The following is a 22,976-nucleotide window of genomic DNA, read 5'->3' as shown; positions in this document are numbered from 1 at the left end:
TCACTGTCTCTGGAACCTTTGGAGGCCTTCATGCTGATGTACATGGAAAGGGAATTCTCACATCTATTGACCATGACATTGTCAACAAAGCTGCAGAGACAAGTCCTTTGCCTAGTAGGATTTGGATGTGTTAAGTGGCCTACTCAAAATGTGTGTAGTAAGGCTTCATGAGAGTTAAGAGTTGAGTGCAAAGCCCAACAATCTGTTGGGAGGCAAATGCAATTTTGATTTTAAATGACTAATACTTTACATGGATAAATGTGTTTTTCATCTATATTAGTTATTAAACTATCTTCATGTAGTTTTCCTTTGAATTAAGATGGTAAAGTGATGATTATTTGTATTTACTCCAAGTCCCCAGTTCTTGTCGGTACCGAAAACATACCAGTAATGCGCAAAAAAAAACTACTCAAATGCATCTACATGCGCGTGTAATCGCAAAATCAAAGGACCAACCCGGTGGTCAGCCACCTGCAGCTCAAGAACCCTTGTAGCCCTGCCCTAGTGGCCCCATAGAGATTGTCCTAAAATGTTTGAAAATGAAAAGTATGGGGGAGGGGAAATATGTATGTATTCTTTTGTCTGAAGTTTTTTTTTAATAAGTGTTATAGAATGACTAACTTTTGTGTAAAAATCACCTTTTCTTTCAATTTAAAAATAGGTTCTTATGAGGCTTTTAATAAGGCTGTTAATTTTGGGCGGCTGCAGACATATTTATTTTTGTTTGTTTGATTATTTTTCTTGGTCTGTTACGGCTCTTTCAAAATTTTGGGTTGGCAACCCCTGAACTAACCCAACCATTTCAGTCAAAATATACTAGCTATCTGTCCGAGGTTACATGCAATCATAATACAGACTCCAATCCTACTGTTGCTTGCATGTAAACGTACTTATTGCATGAACTTAAATGGTTTCTCAAGATAGACACAGGCTACACACACCCTACAACCTAATGAGGTCAAACGCTAGAGGAAAATGGATACAGAATAATTGTTTCCTGTGATGCTGAATTTTTTGTTCTTTTCTTTCACTGCTAACAGAATCCATGCAATCCCAATTTGTAATCAAGTTTGGTAAAGCACTTTCGGATGTTGTAGTCTTGTAATTTCTACTATTGTTTAGTCAACTCATATCATATAGCACATCATCCTCTCCATATCTCTGGATGCAATCTGTCTCCTCCATGCATGTCTAGACTTCCCTCCCAATAGCAGGGAAAACAACACTGCCTTCATTTATTGTGCTTGTCCTCATATTCCCTATGGTCTGTTGGGGATTGGTTCTTTCGAATGCTGTTATCATGGGTCATTTTCTCTTGGGTAATTTTGTTTGTGTTGAGCTTTGCCTCGGCACATGTGTCGAAAAATCCAGCCATCAAAAGGAGAACTTTTTTTTCATTTATCTCTGCTCCATTTAATTTAACCGTGCAGTTGTGATTGTGCGCGCAGCCGGGGATGCTTCAAGTCAAACATACAGCGTGGAGCATTTCCTCCCTGTCATTTGTAGGCCTGAAGTCCACATAAAGAAAGATTTGTTCTCTTTTTCTTGCCTGTTTCTAATTAAAAGGGCTGTGGTAAACATAGGGTGGAATAGTAGCAGCAGGCTGGGTTCTCTCAAGTTAGCGTTAGCGGTCCACAGATTTAAGTAGGACTGTTTTCATTGGACTGCCGCAAACTTCTAGACGCCCTTTCCTGCAGCCAGTAGAAATGGGCTGTGGGTGGAATCATTTTGAATGAAGAATAATGAAGGGGTGATGTTATTTCAATGGGGGTTGGAGTTGGAAAAAAATACTGTGACTGGCCTATATTCACCAGCAAAGCAGGATACCATTGCACTTTGTAAAAAAAACGTCACTTTTGAAAATACAGTATACATATACAGTGTAAATATAATCATATATCTAAAAAATGAACACAACAGTAAATATAATTAATCCTTATCAGCTGCTCGAGTCAGTTGTATTGGTATGAGATTGATTGTTGATCAATTTTGTCTTCAAAGTAATCAAGGAAAATTGAATAACTTGTTTAATGGCAGATGCAGTTCAGCAGATGTCTTAACCATTTTCTTGTCTGAAGGAGTTTAAAATGACAACTCTTGGTGGGGGGGGGGATTTTGTAAGGTTTATTGTTCTATATTCTTTATCAATTATCCATTATCGGTCAAATCATAATACGCTACAAAGCCAAGGGGTCCAAACACTTGCTCACAGCCAAGAGGCCGAGTCAAGGTACCAGCCACAGAGCCATGCAGCGATCAGTGCGAATGCACCATTCCCGGAGGTACTGCAATACCGGGCCGATGCGTGGAGTGGACAGAGCAAGCTCTTATTCCATCTCCAGATTGCAAAAATCAAACTTACAGCGCATGCTGAAACAGTTGGAATCCCACATCCAGCTCGGGGTGCTTGTAAGTTCAATTTTGTTAGCCCGAACTATGACCCTTGGTTTTAGCAAAACCACCATTTGCATATAGAGTACTGAAACGAGTTTATAAACATGAGGTGGAAAAAAATGCAATTCATGACAAATTCTTTAAAATAACAAGATATGTGCCTTATTTTTAATCACAGCAAGTGTAAGTTACATAATCACTGCCAATATATAGCAGTTGCCATACGGCTGTGTCAGTTACGAAAAACAAAACGGATTATTCATTTACATGAAAAAAGTGGACCAAAAACCTTATTGCAGTCTTCAATACACTTTGACAGAACTAATGGTATACAGGACTGTCTCAGAAAATTAGAATATTGTGATAAAGTTCTTTATTTTCTGTAATGCAATTAAAAAAACAAAAATGTCATACATTCTGGATTCATTACACATCAACTGAACTATTTCAAGCCTTTTATTATTTTAATATTGCTGAATTTGGCTTACAGCTTAATAAAACTCAAAAATCCTATCTCAAAATATTAGAATATCATGAAAAAGTATACAAGTAGGCTATTCAACTAATCACCTGAATCATCTAATTAACTCGAAACACCTTGCGAGGGTTTCCTGAGCCTTAAAAACACTCAGCTTGGTTCAGTAAACTAAATCACTGCTGATCTGACTGCTGTCCAGAGGACCATCATTGATACCCTCCATCAGGAGGGTAAGACACAAAAAGAAATTTCTCAAAGAGCAGGCTGTTCACAGAGTGCAGTTTCAAAGCATATCCACAAAAAGTTTGTTGGAAGGGAAAAATGTGGCCGGAAACGCTGCACAACCAAGAGAGATGACCGCAGCCTTAACAAAATTGTGAAGAAGAGCCGCTTCCAGAATTTGGGGGAGCTTCAAAGACAGTGGGCTGAAGCTGGAGTCCAGGTATCAAAAGCCACAGTTCACAGACGTGTCCGGGAAATGGGCTACAATAGCCGTATTCCCATGGTCAAGCCACTTCTGAACTCAAGACAACGGAAGAAGCGTCTGACTTGGGCTATGGAGAAGAAGCACTGGACAGTTGCAGAGTGGTCCAAAGTCCTCTTTTCAGACGAAAGCAAGTTTTGCATTTCATTTGGAAGTCAAGGCGCCAGAGTCTGGAGAAAGGCTGGAGAGGAGCAAAATCCAAGTTGCTTGAAATCCAGTGTGAAGTTCCCACAGTCAGCAATGGTTTGGGGAGCCATGTCAGCTGCTGGTGTTGGTCCACTGTGTTTCATCAAGTCCAGAGTAAATGCAACTGTGTACCAAGAGATTTTAGAGCACTACATGCTTCCATCTGCTGAAAAGCTCTATGGAGATGAGGATTTCATTTTCCAGCATGATCTGTCACCTGCCCACAGTGCCAAAACCACCAGTAACTGGTGCACTGACCATGGCATCACTGTCCTTGATTGGCCTGCTAATTCCCCTGACCTGAACCCCATCGAGAATTTGTGGGGTATAGTTAAGAAAAAGATGAAAGACAACAGACCTACAAATGCAAATGAGCTGAAGGCCGCTATCGAAGCATCCTGGGCATCAATAACACCTCAGCAATGCCACAGGCTGATTGCCTCCATGCCACGCCGGATTGATGCAGTAATCCGTGCAAAAGGATTCCCAACCAAGTACTGAGTGCATCAATGGACATTTTCAAATGTTTGATTTGGTTTTGCTGTTATAAAATTATTTTTTTACTTGGCCTGAGGAAGTATTCTAATATTTTGAGATAGGATTTTTGAGTTTTTTTCAGCTGCAAGCCAAATTCAGCAATATTCAAATAATAAAAGGCTTGAAATAGTTCAGTTGATGTGTAATGAATCCAGAATGTATGACATTTTTGTTTTTTTAATTGCATTACAGAAAATAAAGAACTTTATCACAATATTCTAATTTTCTGAGACAGTCCTGTATAACTGGTTATATGCAAAGTCCATGTTGAGCCGCTATGCTGGTTTTGTCACTCACAAAACGGTTGTTTTTTTGTGAAACCAGTTTTCAATTGTTTGAATGTTTGCTTAGCATGTTTTCCGATTCAAACTGAAAAGCAGAACGAAAATAATGTACTCACAATTAAACATGCTTTCAATCGACTATTCCTGCATTGTGCACAAATTTAAAAATGGCTTACCGTAAAATCCGGACTATTAGCCGCACAAGATTATAAGCCGCACCCAGTACATCTTTAAAGACAAAAACATTTTTGTACATACATAAGCCGCACCTGACTATAAGCCGCATGTGTCCACATTGAAACCTGAGATATTTATAAAGAAAGACTGTACACAGAAAGAGTTTTAACAATATACAGTACCTTAACCCCTTTACGTTCGACGGCCCGCCGGTGGGCCGCCGGACTTTTGATGAACAAATATGTGTCTGTATGATGTCACCAGTCACTGAAATATGTCACGCTGCATATCATTGGAAAGCTTAAACTCTTTGTATACGATATATGATAATTTCAAAATGTACTCACGATCAGTCTGAAACAAGATAATCAAAAACGATAGAGCCGGTGTTACTCACCAGTATGTCCCCTGGACCGTCTTTAATTTCTTGTAATGCCGGCTGGAAATGGCTTCGTCACATTAAGGACACGCCATAGAACCCAAGCGTGGAAAATATTTACTCCAAAACACACGGAAATGCCTTCAGATGAATAGGAATCTGCCTTAAATATTTCTGCTTCGGTCGACGTTGCTTTTTGTAATCCGTTTGGTTTGTCACATTATTTCCATCTACAAATGAACAGACTCGTAAAATTATTCCCAATATAATACTTAGAGCTACTCTTTCAATTGACCTTTTCCATGATGAGTGTGTGTTCATGCTAGTTTTCATAAAAACAAATCAATTGATTAGCCATCCGATTTTTGTTACCAGCTTTCCTAAATAGCTAGTAGGCGCTCGATCTCTACGTAATAAAATAGGCAATACCCTCAATGGGTTACCATTTTATCACACTTATCTTTAGTGTCAAAAGTACACTCTGACAGCTTTGATGGCAAGCAGGTCTTTCTGACTGCGACCAACAATTATGTAGTGTACATTGTTCCTGAAAACAGCCGATTGCCCTCACCTGGTGTAAGTCAGTTGCAAAAGACAAGGTCAGTTTTGTCCCAAGAGTTCAATTGTTTTGTCAACCCAGTCACAGGTTATACAAAGGCCCTGCCCCCTGAGTCTGTCAAAATTAATGGATTGTAATGTTAACGAAAGGAGTTAGCCTTTTTGCATGGAGCACCAATTGCTACACACACCCTCTTGGTATATTCTATTTCTGTGTATTTTTTCTGTGAGGTAGTGCCGGAGTGCAGGGCGCAGTCTTCGGGTATAATTTAGCCAGGCTCACTCCCCTTTAATCCAATGGATCGAAGAGAGGCAGGGAACACTCTGCTCTTTCTTCGATTAGGGTCCAGGCCCTTCGAAAATCAATCCCAGATGAAGGCTTTCCTGTGGGGATTAGGTTCAGCTGCAGCGCAGCTACCAAAATCATACAAAAAGTAAAAACACTGTTTGGACGATAGTTTGGCCTTGTTGTCATCTATTTGCTCTACTATTACAAAAGGGCAAATGAAACTCTATAACATATTGAAAAAAGGAAAAGTCATATGGCCGTCCTCAGTGTATTGGCACCTTAAACTTGGCGGTGTGTCTTCAACGTGCCTCAAAGATATGACCCTATCAAAGAACCTCTACTCAAATCAGTCATTTGGATGCAAGTGTGAGATTTAAGGCAACATGGGAGATTTTTTTTTTAAGAAAAGGGTGCATATAAAATATATCGTTTTTGGTTTATTTTTATTTTCATCTCATATGTTGTAATGCAGTGACTCATTTTCTTTCCTCCAATCAGTTGTTTATCTGCACTAATTGATATCAAGTTTGACCATTTCCCAGTGTCTGGAATTCAATTTAAAATTTCCTCCCAGTACAGAACCAAATGGAGTTTGAAAAAGCATACACAGATGAAAGTATGTCGAGCGTTTGGCATGGGATATTTAATATAATTCACAGAGGGTTTTGGTTTCATTCCACAGGTATGCGCTCAGCACTCCAGGGATTAGAAAGACCTTTTTGTGTGAACTTGCCACAGAAGTAAAAATGAGGGGGAGTTCATTTTTCCTTTAGTCTTTTTTTCCCTACCTCCACCATCTTTTTCCATTCAGCTTTACTGAAATGTCTTTTGTCGTTTGGATTTTTAAGATGGAGCAGACAGTGATGATTTTTTTTTTAAATGATGTGGCACTTGAGTACATCACAAGGTAGATGCAGAAAGCAAATTTAGGTTTTAGAGACTGTCACACCAAACCTTTTATCTTGTAGACAAACAAACAACATCATCCGATGATATTTTCTGGTCAACATATAGAAAAATGGATTCTGTAATGAAGTTTGCGTTTTTTGGCGCCTGGCATCCGTTCCATGCACAGAAGCTCTGAAACTATTTTGGGCCACCCAATTTTATTTTGGCACGCTTCTACATTCTCTTCAGTAGCTGATCCTTCTGATGAAGACGTGAAAGAGGCTGGCAGGGAATGCAGTCTTTAAGTGGAAACAGTCTTAGGGTATTTGCTGCAAGCATATGGATGCAATGTTTGGAATTGAGTGTCAGAGCAAATGCTGCTTTGGAGCCATGTTGTCAGGTCCATAGGGGTTGCCAGACAACAGGCGCTTAGAATGGTTGTAAATATTCCGGGTCCGAAATAATCCTAATTATCTTTTCACTCCAATGTCCTCAATCATATCTCTTCATTTTATCCTTAATCTGTATTCAGATTTAATGCAAATCGTAAACTTTTTATTACGAGTATCACCTTTGCCCCATCACAAAACTAAGGCCCTTCAAATCATACCATCTCCCAAATAATGATGATATTTACTCTATAAAAGGGATGGTGAAAGTCAGTGGGGAAAGGGAATGTGTTTTCCATTAGTCCGCCCACTACACAGTCCCCACATCCTCCACTGATGCCTAGGACGAGATTGTCACTGCACACCTCGAAACTTTATAAAGGATACGAATGGCTTAAATTCAATGACTGACTGGGTTTCTGGCGATTGTGCCAATTTTATTGAGAGGAAAAATGTACTTCGTACTTGTCTATTAGTCATAAAAGTCTTGCTTGCACTCATTTTGTCTACACGACTCAGCCGTACTTATTAGTGTTAGTTTATTAGTGCTTGTTTGATTTGTTTGATAAAGTTAGTTTATTTGTGTGTAAGTATGGATGATGTAAATCACTGCAGGGTGTTTATTTGGTGCTTGATTTGTGTTTTTTAAAGAAAATAGTCTTAGGTGAAAAAAGTGATAATTAAGAAAATGAACTTCATCAGTATAGACTTTTATTTGGTAAACTATATAGCTCCTACTGTACACAATTGTCAAACTACTACTGTTAGGTCACATGTGATTTATTGCTTTAATTTGTACGCTTGCAGACACTTGGAGGTAGTTTGCACTCTCTATGGATACATGAAACTTTTCAAAAAAATTCACAGAAGAACAGCTGCAATTTTCAACCCCATTCCAAGATGTCCAGGTCATTTGTTTTTGGATCATATGGCCATTCAAAATGGCGACTACCACATTCAGATAGCGACTACAAAGTTGGCAACATATTGTTGTGCCTTATACTACTGCCTCAAAAGAATCAGGTCTACCTGATGAATAATAGTATACGCCCTTATGTGTCGACAACAGCGCTAGGGCACTTTCAACATCCCTACAATGAATCATACTGTGGAGAATAGCTTACAACATAGACTTTAGAAGTAGTCTCTATTTTTGTCATTGGTGGTTGCTGTTCCTTGAAGATTTAAAGGAAACTCCAGTGACTGGACAAAACTGAATGGGAACTACAGCGTGTAGATCTCGGCTCCTCCGTGTTATATGTCGAAGTGACCTTAGGCAAGACACTGAATCCCTAATGCCCCCAATAAGCAGGTCGGCTCCTTGCATGGCTGCATGGCCGCTATTGGTGTGTGAGTATGGGTAAGTGTGAAGCACATTGTAAAGCGCTTTGGGAGGTCTTCATTGACTTGATATATAAATGCAGACCATTTACCATTGAGGACTTGCTTGATTTGTGTCAAAAAACTTGAAACATAATGACTACATAGTATTTATTGAAAAAAGTACCATTAAGCTTCCTGTTTTTCTTCTGTCATAAATAATATGAATAATGTTGTCAAAAACATTGGTATATTTATCCTTCAGTAAGGAGTCTAAAATGTTTAATATGCCACTGCTGAAACCACAGTGTTTTATATTGGGAGTGCATGCATCGTGTGAAAAAGAAGCTCACTGTTTTCCCCCTGTGCTCCAAAAAGCAAAATGCCAATAACTGGTGGCGTCCTATGCAAATGGCTCCCGGTTGTACGTGAGGCTTCTATCTGTCAAATTCACAATCGCTGAACTGAGTCTTGAAATATTTCGCACAAGCCCGTTTGTCTTACCCTCTCAAATTTCGACTGCAAAAACATTGCATCTACTCTCAAATCCAAAACTATAATCTGAGTTCTCCACCCTTCTGTATGAAATTAAATTACCAGGAATAAGCTTTCATGATGGGATGGTAGCAGAAAGGTTACATGTGTCTCTGGGTTGTTGACATCACTCACCATGTTATTGCTAGCCAGGTAGGGAAAATAAGCCACATTCCATTTTTTAGCTGTTGGACTAATGTTGGCTCCATTCATCTTTGTATGTTTTTATGGCTGCATTTTGTAGTTTAATATGAATACCTGGCTGTGTGAATGCCAGTCATTAGTGATGACTTGTTCCTTGTACCCTTTATTCTTAATTAGTTGGGATTCTTACAGGCTGGGGGCGTCGTTGCTGTCATACACTTTCCGGACAAATTTCAACATGTTACCTAGTGTTCTCTTTTATTGATGTTTACTATTGTTTGTGTACTGTAACTCAATACTAAGTCTATTCCACCCTGGTCATCCTGGAAGGGGGATTACCACTTGTGAGGCCCCCTCTCAAGATTTCTTTTTTTCCTCACGCTGAGGTTATCAGTTTTTCCTTGCCCTCATGCTGGTTTAAGATCAAGTAATGGTAATGTAATTGTAATCCTGTGCAGTCCTTTGAGACATTTTTGTGATTAAGGGCTATATAAATACGTGTGAATTGACTTGGATTCTGAAGGATATGTGTTTTGTAGCAAATACTCACTAGTTTATTGTGTGTGAGGCTATCTTTTGACATACTGTTAAATTGCAAACCAGAAAAAGGCCTCGAGCCCAAATTACTGCCAGTCAAAAGTCACCCATTTGTCATGAAATGTTATGCCAACAAAATCTCCCGCGCACCTGCCTAGGCCTCCTTCTGGAGGCTTCCTGGTGCAGGTGTGTGACCTCAGCAAATTAAAAATGTTCATGGTAATGCAGACACTTGAAGAGTCGGGCATGTTGTGCTGGTCAGGAAATAATTTGCCCATTGTGCAAAAGAGAGTCAGGAGTGGAAGAAAGGAAGAAAATGTTGAGAACCCTTAGTGTTGGGACTCCAGCTTAGAGGCTTGTCATTTTTTCTGCTCAAACATCAACTCTGTATGAAGCAGTCCTATGTTATTTCTGTGAGGTCAATTAGACAGCCGGCTATTGTGTGGACATTTTGTGCGGTGGTGGTGGGGTGCTCAGAAACCAATTAGTTGTAGAAGGCTGCTTTTTGCAGTTGTAAGCCAGCCTTTGTTCCCTTGCTGTTTTTTGTTCTTATGTTAAGGTTAAAGATAAAACATTGTGTGTATCTCACATGGGTAGAAGTCCAGATGCAGCAGAGTTGCGTTGATTTTTTTCCCCCTGTTTCTCTCTGGGTCATCACAAAAAGCTACCTAAAATATATCTCTCATTTCTTGGGTTGAAATAACCCTGCTGACCTTGAGTGAAAAGCAGCATACACCTCACATCGACAATCAGTTTTTCCACTCACTTTTCAAGTCTATTGAAAGCTTATGACATTTGAACCTGTGATGCAAGTGTTTTGTCATTTGTATTTTTTAGCTCATTTTTAACGACATTTTCATTCATCCTTTTTGAAAAAAATAATTGTGAAGCCCTGAAGGAGAGACATTTTGCTTTTTAGATTTTGTCCATAATACCTAAGCAATAGCCTAGGTCATCAACCACCTTACATAGGGGCTTTGTTCTTCTTTTTGTGTACATAAAGCGTATTGAAGACATTGGAGGTGCAGGTGTGTCTTATATGGCTGGCCAACCGTGAGGCGAAGCGCTTGCATTTCTACAGGCAATTAAGAATGGTCAATCCCATGCACTTACCATGTATATACTTGCTTTTGAAGACAAGCTTATGTTATAGACCACTGTCCAAACAACATTTATCATCTTTTGACTGTTTTGGTCAAAGATGTATTGAAGCATGTGTGTATTTTAAGATGAGATTCAGGCATGACATCTTTGATGCTTATCTGGATGGACTAAAAATATGATATTGTGTTTTGTGGTGTTTTATAGGGGTTTGTGAATCCCAAAACAAATGGGCAATTTGCCTCTTTTGTACTTTCATATTCTATGTCCTGCTGTTTCACTTTCTTTTGGGTTCTGCTGATTGCCGTTTATAGAGGTCAGCTGTCAAATAGAGGGTAAAGGACCAACTTTTCTACAAAGATACTTACATAAACATTGTAACGCAAGACCAGCACAGACAAGGCAGGAGGCCCCTGCCGCAAGAAAATATTTGAACATCCACTTGTTCCCAAGCGACTTAAGAGGACAAAGCTGGAGAACTGCTGGGCTTTTCATCCACACTTTCCCAGGTTACGTCCTGATGGGAGCTGGCTGTTCAGTAGCAATGGACTGGAACAACACGTGCTTGCTGAACAAGTAGTAAGAATAGATTTACACATATGTGAGCATGTATAACATCTACGGTCTTTACACTTCCTGACCACCTTTACCTTTATTCATGCCATTTATGGTGGCTGAAAGGAACATTTTTTACAACTTCTTTAAGCTTGAACAATCGACAAAATGTAACTTCAGCCATTTTACTAAGAAACAGCATCAATGCTCTAATTCCTGATTTCATTATCAGTCCTTTAACAAACACCACTATTTCATCATAATCAATTAAATAAAGTGATTACCATTTCTATGTGACATCCAGTTCTTCTAATTTAGTAAGACCAGTCTACCACTGAAGGGATCTCTACTCCTGAACCATGACAATGATGTTGTTCATTGATTATTATTCTCTTCCTGTCATTAACAAAGACACTCTTGATTCATTTACAGGTAAATGATAGTTACTTAGTGTCGTCCCAAAAAGAGTATTGCTAGCTTGCAGCCATTCCAAAACACAGCTTACTGTCTTGTTGTACGATGAATGTTTTTGGACAGCACTTTGAGTGACAATTTTTGGCCTAAAGGTGCTTTACAAATGCATTTGATTTGATTGAAAAATAAAATGTATATTCTTTCATGGCTGGTTTATGATATTTTTTTTTTCTGATTGGCTCGTTAAAATAGTGGTACTGCTTTAGCACTTTTATTAGAAGTATTTAACTTTTTGGAAGAGTTAAAAGTACATTATCTTACAAGTTTCCTTAAGGATCCTTTATTGTTGGTACTTCTTCAATATAAGGAAAGTGACTCCTACTGTCACCTGCTTCTGGTATCTTTTAATGATGTATAGCTCTGACGTGATACCATTGTCTGCTGTGCTTATTTCTCATTGTCTATTTTCCTTTTGAATTTTCTCACATAAATATGGAGTGTTGAGCCTCCAGCATCCTTCTTACTGCAGTCTGAAAAAACCTGGACAGATACACGTGGCCTTTTAGCGAGGGCACATATGCCTCTTAATGGGAAAACCAGTGAAGTCTTTTATACAGACATTGATAGATGAAATGGCGAGACGAAAAGGCTGACGACGGTCAGAAAGGAACAGTCAAACCAAAAGGAAATCTGAGAAAAGAGAATGTGCACTGACTGCTTAAATAGAGTTGGCACTAAGTTCCCTGCTTCTGACCTTCACTTGGTTTCGGTAAATTATATCTTTTCAATAAGATGGAAAATATGCAGCGGTAAAACTTGAGAGACCCTCACTACACCCCCCCAAATCCTCTGTCTGCTTTCCTCCTTTTCATGAATGCTTCATCCATCTGTAACACCTCCTTTTTTGCTAGATTTATTTTCTGGTCTCTATTAAGTCGTTTCCTTTTTTGGTGACTCCAGTTTTATGTTATCCATCAGGCTCCTCTGTCTTGGGTTTCCAGATACAGCGTGTATTTTTCTATCATCTAAATACACCTCTCACTCCACACAGTAATGCTGTTTTTTGATAAAACACAGAATATACATTTAGCTTGTGGTTGTTAGGGAAGTAAAGCCTACATTAGTATGGGGTCTGTTAAAGTAACCTCAGAGTAGCAACGAGTTCAAGGGACAATTATGCAAACTTTCACTCTAACCGAACCCATCCACTTGGATGGCCATTCACGCTTTCGACTGAGTGTTGCAACCACTTCCAGGCCGCAGCTTAGGCTCGCAGGCGTCAACCAGACATGCATGTTTGGTTAACGTGGTGGCAGCTTTCGCACCGTGAATGTATATGAGGCAGTAAGGCAAGCTAGCTGTGCAAATATTCCAATCTTATAATTTTATAGTTTTTAATTGAGTTTTTATGAATTCACAAAAACATATCCTCAAAGTTCCAGATTGTTTTTGTAACTCAAAAATGTTAAAATCTTAACAATTACTAACCTCAAACCTGTTTACACCACAGTTACAATACACAAACGCAACAACAGTTGCAAGTCAAAATCTCAGTACATACTGTATTTTAAATGATTCACTTATTTTCCATAATTATTAAATAAAACAATGCCAATGGGACAACAATATTAAAGCATGCTTACTTGTGCTATATGACTTAAGTTTAATGCAGTTTCACGACCTTGTCTATTGTATCGCAGAAATCATACTCTGAATGTAAAACTATCCCTTTACTGTTTCATTGATTTTTGCAATTTGCAGCAAGGTTAAATCAGGCATAATTTTGAATGATTTTTTTGGCTCATTTAGAGACTGAAAAGCATGCATCACTCTTAATGTTATCCAAGGTGGTTGACTTTATTTAGTTGTTAACATAACTGTATTTTTCGGACTATAAGTCACAATAGCCCAAAAATGCATTATTAAGAAGGATATATATGTATATGTATATATATATATATATATATAAAATTAGACAGAGTATTTCTTTCGAATAAAGTCCAACAACAAAAACATCTCTGTCATCTTGAAAGGCAATTTAAAATAAAACGCCAAGGTTGAAATGATCAACACTGTCCTAAAGCGCGCCCTCTTGCGGTTTAGTGTGAAAATAACATGTGAAATGATATACCCAGTATTAATGTGTCAATATTTTTACACATAAGTCTCACTGGAGTATAACTCACTCTCCTGGCCAATCTACAAAAAAAGCTGCGAAAATACGGAAAGCACAATCATATTTCTCTTGATTTTGATCTGCATGCTGTAATGAAGCTCATTGTAATGGAAATGTAACATCAGTACTCTGCGCAACTGATTACAACTGGTAAGCAAAGGGTCTCATGTACGTTTTAGTCTACAGTTTTAAGTGTGCAAAACAGTTAAAGCATTCAATTGAAAATAAGAAACAAGTTTTTGTGGTAAAATGTCGTAAATCATCGCCTACCTGATCATTTTAGTTTGAATTTGGGTTCTACAAGGATTCTATTCAACAACATGCTTGTTTAGCCTTTGAATAATCAGAATGCGTGGTTAGCGCAGCCGTTGCACAGTTCTGAGGTCATGGGATCTAAAGCAGCTACCAGCCTTCCTGTGCAGAGTTTGCATGTTCTCCCCATGCTTGCGTGGGTTTCCTCCTGCATTCCAGTTTCCTCCCACATTCTAAAGACATGCATTTCAGGGTCCAAATTGTCCCTAGGTGTGAATGGGCGAGCGAGTTTTCTCTCTCTATGTGCCCTGCGACTGGCTGACAACCAGTTCAGGGTGTCCCCTGCCCACTGCCTAAAGACGTCAGGGATGGGCTCCGGCATCCCGCGACCCTACTGAGGATAAGCAGTGCAGGTAATAGATGGGTAATCAGAATGCGTAAACAAATGTTCTTATGAGCTCTAAACAGCAAATTAAAAAGTAGCCATATCCCGGTCTGCTACCCATCCACAAGCTCATGCTTAATCAGCTACCAGACACTTGTGACTGTCCAGGACCTTCCTACGGCCTGGATTAGCAGTGTGCCCATGTGTAAGCATTTGGATGTGTGTATGTGTGTGAAATGTACTAATAACCGCATGAAGCCAACCCTGTTCACCCTATTACTATGTGTTTTCAGCAGTCAACCCCAACAGGTGTCTATTGGGCGGAAATCCATTCCTGCTATTTTAAGGGTCATAGGGTAGGGTTCAAAGGTCTCTATCGGGGTGAGCCTTAAGCCTGCCATTATGTTCTGCCAGTGATTGTTTGTGTATACGCTCAATGGACATGTTTAAAGGACGGGTAATTAGTTGGACTGGTGTGAAAGCCAACGGTTTTGTAAATCTTGAGTATAATTTCCGAAGCCTTTTGTTCATATATTTATATATGATAGACACCAGGGGTCTCCAACCCTTCTGCGGCTGAGAGCAACTTCAGGGGCACAGAGTAACACAAACGGAACCTTGATATCGCACTTTTGAAACAAGAATTTAAATTTGATTAGTTAATCAATTACATTTTCTATCTTCTTGACATTTTAAGTGAGAATTGATGAATACTAATTATTCAGAATTATTTAACAAGATAGGAAACAAACTTCAACTTGCAATATTTTATTTTCTCTATACCCTTCCAATTGTTTCACTTATAAATAACAATATTCACAACATTTTGCAGGAAATAACCTTTATTTTTTTTAAGTCTTTATCAGTTTTAGTGTATTAAACTCTGCATCATGTTTGTACAAATGATATATTATGTAAGATTTAACAAAATTAAATGATTTTAAACTAAATATTATCATATTTCTATCAATCACTTCATTTTCAGCCATTAAATCATTTTAATATTAGTAAAACATTTGAAAGTGTTTCAAGCTGGACATTGAAAAGTATGGAGAGGATATCGCTGCCATTCTTTTCATCTTGAAGTCTAGTTTTCCAATAATCATCATTGCTTTTTTTAACTTACCCGTCTTAAAATGCCTTCTTCTTAATCAAAAATTGTGTAGCTTTAAAAGAGGCTTTAGTTGCTTTCTGAATGTTTTTCATCAGCCTTGTAGAAAAAGAATGCTCTTTGTCCAAAGTTGCCTTTAACTCGCTGATTTTTTATGTCTGTCGTGTGCTGCTGTGCGGGTAATTGCGGTAGCATGAAAGCTTTTGTGATAAGTGCTTTGCCGCAACCTCTGTCGCACCGCAAATTAGACAGTTTTCTTTCACATTAGTAAGAAAGAATTCTTCCTCCCATTCACTACAAAAATATTACGGTTTCTTCCTTTTTTCCGTCACTTATGTGTGTAGACACCAGTTTTATCTTCTTCGCGACACTCAAATCGAGGCCACGATTGTCACACGCATTCACATTTGCTCTGTGTTACGTCAGATTTATTTAGATTATCAAACTCTGCTACTAATATATATATATATATATATATATATATATATATATATATACACACACACCACAGGCACAGGGTTGGTTACCCCTGATATACATACTCACTACCGTTCAAATATTTGGGCTCACCCAGACAATAATGTTTTTCCTGAAAAGTCAAATTGTTTTTATTAATTGAATGGAAAATATAGAGACATAGAGGTTAGAAATAATATTTTTATACAGTAAAATAAAGTGTGTATATATATATATATATATATATATATAAAACCGTAAATTCCGGACTATAAGCCGCTACTTTTTTCCCAAACTTTCAACCTTGCGGCTTATTCAGTGATGCAGCCACTTTATGTAATTTTTCTTACGGCCGCCAGCAGCGCTCGAGTTCAAAAGGTGAGATTTAGAATACATCTTCATAGCTTGTGCACAAATTAAATTAGCGTAGACATATCCTTATCATGCAAATTGCAAAAAGAAAGTCACATAACACAACTTTCAAGCTGAACGCAATCGAGCAGTCCGATATAGACGGAAACAGAGCTACCGCACGTAAACTTTACTTTGCGAGGGCGATGTTAGCGTGTTTTTGAATAAGGTAGAGCGTGGGACGACATCTATATGACAAAGTCTCTTTCCCAAGCTGAAAGAAGACGACTTTGATGACGTCAGTTATAAGGAAGGAGATGGGGACGGTTTACCGTACTTACTACAAGTACGGTATGTTTTTTTAACAGACTTGTTTACTGTGTTGCGAGCGTGTTGCTAGGCGTTTTGCTACACTTCACAGGCTCGGTTTGGGATGAAAGTTATAATATTATCATTAAAGCTTTGAAAACTCTCTCGGTGTACCGTCTTTCTTTGTAAATATGTGTGACCATGTATAATATGTATTTGCAACTGTATATTTTTGTAATGTATCTCTTTTAGAAACTTATTCTGATATGTTTTGAATGAGCAAATGAGAGAGAAGGGGCGGGGCAAACGCGGGCTGACGGGAAGTGGAGTAAAGGTGAGACGTGTTAGTGGACGCGGCCGACAATAGTGGATATATATTTTTCCCACCCTTTGGAAATATACACTTTTTTCCTTGGGTTACTTTCAACGGGCACCCGGACTCTGCAGGTCTGCATTAATTTTTAAGTACCGGTAACATTTTCCGTTCATTATTATCGGCTGTGTTTATTGGACAGAATCGGGTATGGGTCAATTTCGTGTTCGTATTGCGTTTTCTCAATGTGGGCGCATGCGGCTAATATACAGGTGCGTATGTACAAAATCGGTTTTCCTCCCGAAATGTGGTGGGTGCGGCTTATAATCAGGTGCGCTCTATAGTACGGAATTTACGGTATATTTTAAACTTTGCTTTGGAAATTTCTAAGGGACCACAAACTTTTAAACGGTAGTGTATGTATACACACACACACACACACACACATATACGCGGCCCTACTTACGTACGAGATGATCGTTCGTAAGTTGTGATTGTTAGTAAGTTTCTTCAGTGCCGTATTTTGTACATTTAAGGTTTATATAAGTATGTTTAAGGCTTGTATAAGCAACCTGTATTGTTTGTACTAAAAAAATAAACATTTCATAAAATGATATGCTCTATAAAGATAAATAAAGTTAAATTTAACTTACTTTTGGAAGATGAGCTTCAACAGTTAGGCTACTTCCTATTCCATGGTAAAAAGTGGCTGTAAATAAGCGATCTTACCATGTTCTCAACTGCACTAAGCTTTCTTATTCCACTTTCATTTCAAAAGAAACGTCTCGCCTCTTCTTTACACTATACACCAACCATATTGAATGGATGCACGAGATATTAAAAAATAAAAATGTTCTTGGCGCACTGGAGACACAGTATAGAATGTTTACACACGAACGAGGAAGAGGAAGCGAATTTCTTCTTCGGGGTGGATGCTGGATGACCTCTCACAGCGCCACAAGCCAATAGCGGCGGAAAGAAGCACTACAGTAATGTCCTGTACTCAGAAAAAAATGCACACAATACAAAAGTCAAACTTACAGCAATGTCCGGATAATTTTCGACATCCCGAAAAAAAATCATTCGTTCGTATCTACCGTTTTTCGTAAGTCGAATGGTTGTGAGTAGGGGAGTGTCTGTATTTGTGTAATATATACTGTACATACAGTGAAGAAAGTAAGTATTTGAACACCCTGCTATTTTGCTATTTCTCCCTTTTAGAAATCATGAAGGGGTCCGAAATTTTCATCATCGGAGTGCATGTTTACTGTGAGAAAAATCCAGAAAACACAATGCAGTATTTTTTTCACAATTTATTTGTGTGGTACAGCTGCAAACAAGTATTTAAACACCTGTGTATTATCTATAATTCCGACCCTAAAAGACCTGTTAGCCCGCCCATTAGAAGTCCACCTGCATTCCATGTATCATCCCGAATCAGATGAACCTGTTTGAGGTTGTTAGCTCCATAAAGACATCTGTCCACCACATACAACCAGTAAAACTTTACTTGTAACATTGCCAAAGAGCTGTCCAAAGACACTAGAGACAAAATTAGAAAAAACTAGAGACTCCACAAGGCCTGAAAGGGCTACGGAGCAATTGCCAAGCAGTTTGGTGAAAAAAGGTCCACTGTTGAAGCAATTATTAGAAAATAAAAGAAGCTAAACGTGACGATCAATCTCAATCGGAGTGGAGTCCCGTGTAAGATATCACTTTGTGGGGTCTCAATGATTCTAAGAAAGGTGAGGAATCAGCCCAGGACTACACGACAGGAGTGGGTCAATGACCTGGAAAGAGCTGGGACCACCGTTTCCAAGGTTACTGTAGGAAATACACTAAGACGTCACTATTTGGCACGAAAGGTTCCCCTGCTTAAACCAGCACATGTCAAGGCACTTACTTATATGCAGCTATATCACACTAACAAATTGTTAAAAAATCATGCATTGTCTCATCTCATTAGCTGTACCGCTTATCCTTATTAGGGTCGCGGGGGGCTGGAGCCCATCCCAGCCATCTCCGGGCAGTGGGCAGGGGACACCCAGAACTGGGTGCCAGCCAATCGCAGGGCACTCGTGGACAGACAACTCACTCACTCAGTCACACCAAGGGACAATTTGGACCGGCCAGTTCACCTGAAATGCATGTCTTTGGAATGTGGGAGGGAACCGGAGTGCCCGGAGGAAACCCACGCAAGCACAGGGAGAACATACAAACTCCGCACAGTAAGGCCGGTAGCTGGATTTGAACCCACGCAGGAGGTTCCCACGACCTCAGAACTGTGCCGCACACGCGCTAACCACTGCGCTACCGTGCTGCCCCTCATGCATTGTGATTTCTGGATTTTTCTTTTTAGTTTATCTCTCTCACATTGGACATGCACTTCATGGCCTACAAGGAAACTGATCAAGCCCCTACTGGGTGAAGGTGAATTGTTAATCTATTAACTGCAACCAACACACTTTGATGAAAACCTACTTAACAGATTAAATAACTGCAAGTCTTAATCACTGGACTCGGTATCCAAAATTTCATGAGCACATCTGTATTTTTGTCTGGGAAAGCGCTCAGACCTAAATTTAACCTAATCCATTAGCCTATTTTACCAATGAGTAATTGTAATAATTAAGAAACAGTAACCTTTGGCAAAGACACATCTTCTGGGCCCCCAAAAAAATGCATATTCTAAAATGTTGTAGCATCTAAACTGAATACAAGCAATGTCTTGTCAGAACGACTGCGATTCTTCCACTTGGCATGTTGCAGCATCCCCTGGTCTTTTTTTTTTATTTTTTTTATTTTTTTTTTTGCTGTTGTTTTTTTACTACACAATGTCTCCTCTGTTCGCAATAGGCCCCGGTTCCTCTTTTTAATGCTGCAGAGAAGATTGTATCCGACAGCCTCTAACGAAAATAAAAGAAAACTTGCAAGATCTTGTACAACATGATTGGCAGCTGACACCTCCAGCCAAATGAATTGGCTGTAAAAAAGGGAACTACGTCTCCGCTGTGTGCCAGCAACCCAACTGATTAAACTCAAATGAATGCATTTGTTAAATACTTCTAGAGATTTCACCTCATAAAGGTTACAAATTGCATAGTGGGGCTCATGCTTGCTTCAAGGGTACAGTTGCTTGCGAAACTATTTGGCCCCCTTGAACTTTGTGACCTTTTGCCACATTTCAGACTTCAAACAAAAAATAAAGATAAAGATATAAAACTGTATTTTTTTTAGAAGCATCAACAATAAATGGTACACAATCATGAAGTGGAACACACTTTATTGGATATTTTTAACTTTAACAAATAAAATATGAAAAAGTGGGTGTGCAAAATTATTCATCCCCTTTACTTTCAGGGAAGCAATCTCTGTCCAGATGTTCAGTAAAGATCTCTGAATGATTCAATGTTGATCTAAATGACTAACAATGATAAATGGAATCCACCTGTGTGTAATCAAGTCTGTGTATAAATGCACCCGTTTAAAGTGCAGAGATCATCAGGAAGAATGAGGAACACACCAGGCAGGTCCGAGATACTGTGGTGGAAAAGTTTAAAGCTGGATTTGGATACAGAAAGCTTTCCCAAGCTTTGAACATCCCAAGGAGCACTGTGCAAGCAATAATATTGAAATGGAAGGAGTATCAGACCCCTGCAAATCTACCAAGATCGGGCTGTCCCCCTAAACTTTCAGCTCATACAAGGAGAAAACTGATCAGAGATGTAGCCAAGAGGCCCATGATCACTCTGGATGAACTGCAGAGGTCTCCAGCTAAAGGTGGAGAATCTGCCCATAGGACAACAATCAATAGTATACTGCACAAATCTGGCCTTTATGGAAGAGTGGTAAGAAGAAAAACATTTCTTGAAGATATCCATAAAAACTGTTGTTTAAAGTTTGCCACAAGACACCTGGGAGACACACCAAACATGTGGAAGAAAAATATCAGTATTTCGTGCAAAACTAATCGAGACATACCCCAAGCGACTTACAGCTGTTTCGCAGCAAAAGGTGCCACTACAAAGCATTAACTCAATGGGGCTGAAAATTTTTGCACACCCAATTTTTCGTTTATTTGTTGAAAAAGTTAAAAAATGTCCAATAATGTGTGTTGTTGTATGTATTGTTGATTCTTCCCAAGAAATTACAGTTCTATATCTTTGTTTGAAGTCTGAAATGTGGCAAAAGGTCACAAAGTTCAAGGGGGCCAAATAGTTTCGCAAGCCACTGTAAGTGCAGTTATTGTGAGGGGAAAAAATACATATGACAGTCATGGGGGGATGGAAACGATATCCTGATTACAAACTCTACATGCTACAGGTAGTCAATGAAATGTTTTAGTCTTTCTGTTTGGGGTCTGTCACATAAATTAAGTTTCTTAGATTTCTTTGCTGTATTCTGTGTGTAAACTCAGCCTAAGGCAAAACAAGGCTTGTCAGGCAACATTTGAATTCAACGTGATTTATAGCAACATTAATTTTAAAGAAGGCAGATAAAATTATTCTATAAAACATAATGGCAGACATGCAGATGAAATACACTCAAATCAGTGTGTGCGCAGATAAATACAGTCTTTTAGCCTAGATTTGATAAGTTGAAACCGATCTCACATCCACTGTCTCTCCGTCTTTAATGATTAGCCGTGGAAAAAAAGAAAAAAACACCAAGGTTTCGACAAGCCCAAAGTCTTGGACGACAAAAATCAAAACGGGTTGAATATCGTGCTAGCTGGACTTCTGCTTGAACTGCCACTATATACAACATACATTTGCAAAAATACTACTTTTTAAAAACCCGAATTTACAGTCTGCAATGTGTTAAATGTGCTTTGTTGTGTAGACAACAACCAAAGGGGGGCGTTTGGAGGTCCCCTTATATTTGATGTGCTGACTGTCTTACCCACCTTTTATATTGCAGCTGTAGTTTCATCTAAAGTAATACGCACACTCTGTGGTCTATTTTCATATGAAATCATCCTTAGCAACTTGTGAAGCTTGTTTAATGTGTTGGAGAGTGGGTATGCTGTCAAAACTTAGCCAGAGTTGAGGGCGAAGGAAAGAGGAATTTGTGGCAGAAGAGCAAGCAAGCAGTGGAAACCAGGCAAGGGCCAACAAACAGATCCAGAGAAGCAGCTTCTAAAAACAAAGCAGCGCTTTTTCCCCCTCCTCCTGATTAGCGCTTCTTTTCCTACACTTTTGAAAGTCCTTTTTGTGTTTGTTACCATGCAGCCTCAAAGTATAACGAATGTTCTCCTCAGGCACTTCCTGGTTTGGCATGTGTAAACTTTGCCAAATACACCTTTTCTTGTGAAACCGGTCTGTTATTTATTTATTCATTTCATTGTCGTTTCTTAGAAAATAGAGAGCGGGGGACACATAATCTGTAGGTGCACTAACAGAGAGCAATGAGTGGTACACGAGATTCAAAGTTGGCTAACATCCAAAGGATTGCACTATCCTGTACTCTGTTAGCACCTAAAAGCAAATCTGAAAGGCATAACAACCATATGCCGCACATCTTTCCATTTCACGGATGAAGATTAGCAGATGCTTATGTAGTGAAGAGCATGCATTTTTTCAGCTGAGAGCTTTTCTTCTACATGACGTCACCCGTATGTTCTTCACCTGAAGCTGTTTAGCTATGTCCACATGTGCCTACGATTAAAACCCATCTGTTGCCGGCTCCTTATGGTTTTCACCAAAATTCTAAGCTAGCGGAAGGATGACTCAAAAGTTATTGATTTATGACTGCCTAACCCGCTGGGGGAGTACATTCTGATTTTACTCCTCGACAGTTTATCTAGAATGAGCAAATTGACTCAATGGGGCTTGTTTTCCTGAACGGTTGAGGTGGTTACCGTACTTGGGCCTGTTTATTTTGGTATTTGTTTGTAAGTGTGCACATGCTGTTTAAATCCCCTACTACCATCCCACCCATAAAAAATATGGGTGGGATGCTTGTGTGTAGTGTTG

The 22,976-nt window shown here is 39.1% G+C and overlaps 1 protein-coding gene and 1 pseudogene across 2 annotated transcripts in view; one reads left to right on the top strand and one right to left on the bottom strand.

Annotated features, from left to right (window-relative positions):
• Window positions 1-22,976, top strand: part of coro7 (coronin 7) — a 129,262-nt gene that overhangs the window by 36,409 nt on the left and 69,877 nt on the right. The window lies entirely within an intron of this gene.
• On the bottom strand, window positions 2,261-2,386 carry LOC148374918 (U2 spliceosomal RNA; annotated as a pseudogene).

This window comes from Urocampus carinirostris, chromosome 1, assembly GCF_059441175.1.
Source record: "Urocampus carinirostris isolate Australia breed hairy pipefish chromosome 1, RoL_Ucar_1.0, whole genome shotgun sequence".
Classification (NCBI taxonomy): Eukaryota; Metazoa; Chordata; class Actinopteri; order Syngnathiformes; family Syngnathidae; genus Urocampus; species Urocampus carinirostris.
Note: the sequence above shows the minus strand (reverse complement) of the source record. Positions and strands in the feature narration are given on the sequence as shown.